Source organism: Helianthus annuus, chromosome 14 (assembly GCF_002127325.2).
Source record: "Helianthus annuus cultivar XRQ/B chromosome 14, HanXRQr2.0-SUNRISE, whole genome shotgun sequence".
NCBI lineage: Eukaryota > Viridiplantae > Streptophyta > Magnoliopsida > Asterales > Asteraceae > Helianthus > Helianthus annuus.
The window spans coordinates 78,851,387-78,856,493 of NC_035446.2; the positions used below are offsets into that span (position 1 = coordinate 78,851,387).

The window sequence follows — 5,107 nt, forward strand, 5'->3', positions numbered from 1 at the left end:
TCTCAGACAGCGACCCTTGTGGCACTGCCCGCTATGATGCTTGTTGCATCGGTTGCACTTGGGGTGGTTCCCTCGGTATCCACCATGTCCTTGACTACCAGAAGATTGCTGACCAAGACTCTGGTGGTCATCAATCTTTCGTTGCTAGGACTGAGACTGGACGGAAGTAGAACCCTTGCCCGAATTTCCATCCCACTTGCGCTTGTTATCACTGGGAGCGTCAGTAGTAGTAGCGTTAATACGCTTGGGCAGCTTGTTCTGCTTAACTGCCTGATCAGTGAGACGGTGAGCTAGTCGTATAACTTGCTGAATGGTACCCAGGTTAGCTGAAGTTACGTGACTCTGAATCTCTGGTACTAGACCCTTGAGGTACAACTCAATACGTTTGATGGGGGGATCCGCCATAGTAGGACACAAGATAGCTAATTTGTTCGACCTCTTTGTGTATGCCTCGATCTCAGACCCCGTCATTTTCAGATTGAAAAATTCCACGTCTAGCTTGTGAATGTCGTCCCGACTACAGTACTCTTCTTTGGTCAGTTCTTTGAAGTCGTTCCATGGGGTGACATTAGCAACCGCCAGCCCTAGCAGTTGAACCTGTGCTTTCCACCAGGTTAACGCAGCACCTTCAAGCGTTCCAGTAGCAAATTTCACCCTACGATCTTCAGGGCATTCACACATCTCAAAAACAGACTCAAGCTTCTCGATCCAGTGAAGAAGGCCTACGGCTCCTTCTGTGCCGCTGAAAGTACTAGCACTATAAGAAAATGAACCTAATGCAACCCCGATAAAGCATTTGGCTCTGTAAAGGTTGCATTAGGCCTAATGCAACCTTTTATCGGGGGCTGCATTAGAAGCAGTTGCATTAGATCAAATGCAACCTTTTTAAGACCAAATGCAACCTTTTTTTAAAGTGTTGCATTTACTAGTCAAATGCAACCTTTTTAGTATGCAACCCTTTTTACATTCTAATGCAACTTTTTTTTTGCATTTTAGTTACAAATATGCAACATTTTTTACACTTAAATGCAACTTTTTCTGTAAAAATGCAACCTTTTTTTTAGGCCTAATGCAACTGTTATTATTTTTTAATAGAAAAAATGCAACCTTTATTATAGCACAAGCAACATTTTTTTCACACAAATGCAACCTTACAACATATGTTCAATTGCTATTTAATTGATATAAATTCAATAGTAATTACACGAAAACAATAATAACAAAGATATCATTGATAATCAAAGTGTCTACTTCAACATGTTTGTCGAAACTTAAATAACTCTACAGTCAATTACAATAATAAAAAAGTGAAAACATTCTACTCATCTCGATCTTCAACTACTTGTTTCATAACCTTCCGCATCATAGCTTCCAAGTTGTGTCGCTGGCTGGTAAACTCTTTTCGCATAGCTTCAAGCTCAGCTTTTTTTTCTATAATGACCATCTTCAATCCTTTAGCGCATTTCCAGCAAATAGTTTTTCTCAACTTCAACATGTAAATTAGTTGAAATAAGCCTTATAAAATTAATAACTTGATAAATAAAATAATTGCCTAGCGAAACATAATGCATAACACAGGGACACGGAAATATATTTTAAGCATACCATTCCACCACTACCTCCAAGTTCATCAGGCATGTGGTAATCTCTGTCTCCATCAAGATCTACAAGTGTGACTTCCTACATAATACAAGAATTTTGGTAAACATTCATACTTCCAACCATATCATCTGCCCAAATAAACAAGTGTTCTACCAAAAATAACAATGAAAAGATTGAATGCCTGAAGTTACTAGAATAACTTTTAGAAGGATGCCACACAAAATAACTGGCCATAGTCTCTTATTACCCCAAGACATCAATATATATGTATAGTAATTTGCATGAAGAAACAAAAATATGACCTGATAGCCCACACGACAGATGTAACAGCATTGAGCTAGCCACAAAAGATCTTATCCTCGTGTCTAAACATCCAACAGCATCATCATCTGCTAAAAAAATAATAGAAAAACAAAGATATATTTGCAGTTTTACACATAAATAAATGCTTATAATCAAGTAGTCTTAAGCATCAATTACAAGTAAAATCATAGCCACCTTTATACCAACCAAGTGTATCAATCAAGATTTCCACATGTCTACATTTATTTACAGCTTCTAGGCAGATATTTACTTAATTGCAGAATTGACGTTATAATAAGAAACATTTCATGAAGTAAAGTCGCAATGTCGGACACAAACTTTTGTGCAGCAACAACTACTAGCCTGGTTCTGAAATGTAAAGGACATGATTTACGTCATCAGATTCATTGAAGAAAACTGTCTTAATCAAGTGAACTGATGGGTAACCATTCTATTTGACAAATTTATTGGAATACTTCCTATAATACAAGGACAATTGCAGAAAAACAAATTAAACATTAGTGTGTGTGTGTGTCACAAATAATAGGGAAGATATCGGGAACCTACATTCGAACTTATGGACATTGGAATCCACTCTTGGCTAAGTAAGGTTCCACCAATTCATCGGGAATCTATATGGAAACATAGCATAGGTTAGGTTTCACAAAACCTTTTCTAAAAATGGAACAAATTGAATAACTAACATTCTAATAAATCTTACAGTTGGGGTGTAGTCCGTTAAGGAAGCAAGAAATTCTGAGAGTGTGTTTTCACTTTTCATCCTCATGCCTAACATCGTTAAACACATCTATTATAGACAACACATCTCTCTTTGGCATTGCATTAAACACCTGATGTGGTTTGTCAAGTGCAAAGTATCTAGCACATATTAATCGAGCATAACTATCGACCACACATATTTACACAATAAAACGCAAAAATAGGTAAAATGCAACAACAAAAAGATAGACAAAGCTACTAAATTTACCTCTGAATACGCCCACAGGATTAAACAATAATGACATCCCCTGACTTCTCGTCTCCTACTGGCTCGGATGACAGCACAAAACCAAATGAAGAGGCTGGTTTGGAGTTTGGATGGTGATGGTCATGGTTCGTCAACAATAAGAGACTTGTCTATGCATTAAATAATGATTCCAGCCTCTGTCTTCTTGTCTATTGGTTCAGATAACAGTTTAGATTTTAACAAAACAACCAAGATTATCTAACATTTTTAATCAGCTAGGCTCTGATTTGTGAAGGCCATTTTAAATAGCCGTAATTTAAGATTAATAGTAATTATTTATCCATCTTACATTTCAACATGACATCAATTAACTGGTAGAACTATAAAACTAAAATTGTTACCCAAAATGGAGGTTATAAATGAATAAATTGGTTACAAACTGTTACCCTAAATTGGAAAAATAAACCTTATTCGCGAACATCTTCGTCTCAAACTTCATCAACATCCTCGCTCCTTCATGTTGTCAACCTAACTAATCAAACAAACAAACCAAGTGACCCATAATTAATCATATCTATCAACAGTAAACAAAAACCAAAAAACTAGATGCTTAAAATATGTAATAGTTACCTTATTAGATCTGAAATTGGAAAAAAGAGGTAAGCAGTTTGTTTAGATTATACCTTTAAATAAAAACCCATGCGAAAATGAAGAATCGTAGATGAAAAACTGAAGAAGCGTGAAATCGTAATGGAAGGGGAGGAGGGAAATGAGCGAAGGGCGGGATTGGAGTCACATCAAAGAGGGGAAACAAAAGAGTTAGTATTTTTTTTAAAAACAATCAAAATTTTTGGCGGAGCTTTTAGATAATTATTAGGGGTAATAAACGGGTCGTGTTCGCGGGTTGACGGGTTCAACCCGAACCCAAAAATTGTATCATACCAATGAACCCAAAGCCGGCCCTAATATTCGTGGGTTGACCCGAACATGACCCGTTCAACCTGAAAACTTTTATTTTTAAATTTTTTTACACAAATTAGTATATTAATTTAAAGTTTACTTAAAAAACAAAAATGTATATAATACAATTACATTTAAATTATAAAATCTTATGTGAATTTCTTTTTCTAAGTTATAATTATAGCATAAAATGCATACCCAATTTAATTTATAGCATAAAACATATTGTAAAAAATATTATATAATATAAAGGGGTTAAACGGATTAACCCGCCAACCCGACCAGGTTGACCCGAACCTGACCCGTTTAGCTAAACGGATTCACGGGTTCAACCTGAAACTGACCCGAACCTGTTTAGACTAAACCTAAACCCGCGAATTTCAACCACTGGGTCTTGGCTCGTGGCCGCCGACACCCAATTAGTGTCTCTTGAGGCCTCCTATTACGTGGAGGTCGCGGGTTCGAATCCTGGTTACTCCAGGCTCTTCAATCCAATCAAGTTGGCAAGGGTATTTACCGCCAGGGATCGTTGTCGGGTAGTGAACTATGAAGGGAGATCCTTTCCGCGTCTAAGGATACCGTGCACCTATCCTTTTTTAAACCTGCAAATTTCGTGTTAGGTTCATGTCGTGTTTTCGGGTCGTGTTAGAAATTCACACCCCAAATAATTCTTCAATTTTTCACATTTTTAGACCATGTGTAGTAACTTTATTTATATAATAATATATAGTTTTTCTTTTCTTTCCTTTTATTAATATATTATAATAGTTTATTATTATATTTACTATTAATAACATATTTTTTTATTTTTTCCCCTTTATAAACCATATATATCCTATACAATTTTTTTAATAATTCTTTTTTTCTTTTTTTAGAACATATATTAATTTATCTATTAAGATGACTTTTATTTTATGTGAGAGTTACATTTAAAATTTCTTAATGCAACTTTTCTAACAAAAGTTGCAAATCTCAACTAAATTTGCAACCTTTCAAGAAAAAGGTTACAATTTTTAATAAAATTTGCAACCTTTTAACAAAAGGTTGCAAATTCAATATAATTTTGCAACCTTTTTTGAAAAATGTTGCATTAGATCTTCTAATGCAACCTTTATGTTTAACAAAGTTGGATTAGAGTCAAATGCAACACCTTTGAAAAAGGTTGCTAATAAAAAGTTGCATTAGGCCAATTTTCTAGTAGTGTAGTCGGCAATCCATGAACGTTTTGAACGTACATACGGGATGCTAAGCATGTTGACCTGTGGCGCGAGAATA

At 35.5% G+C, this 5,107-nt stretch overlaps 1 long non-coding RNA gene across 13 annotated transcripts; it reads right to left on the bottom strand.

The window, feature by feature from the left end:
- Positions 1–1,200: 1,200 nt before the first annotated feature.
- On the bottom strand, positions 1,201–3,683 carry LOC110908534. 13 transcript variants are annotated; one of them, XR_002574691.2, is made up of 8 exons: positions 3,556–3,683; positions 3,339–3,400; positions 2,894–3,081; positions 2,627–2,784; positions 2,473–2,537; positions 1,905–1,991; positions 1,606–1,680; positions 1,201–1,486 (listed from the first exon to the last, which is right to left on the bottom strand). It is a non-coding gene; the product is annotated as an uncharacterized LOC110908534 (long non-coding RNA). The 13 variants fall into 13 exon arrangements; XR_004878797.1 differs by having other exon boundaries at positions 3,319–3,400; XR_002574690.1 differs by having other exon boundaries at positions 3,339–3,404.
- Positions 3,684–5,107: the final 1,424 nt, after the last annotated feature.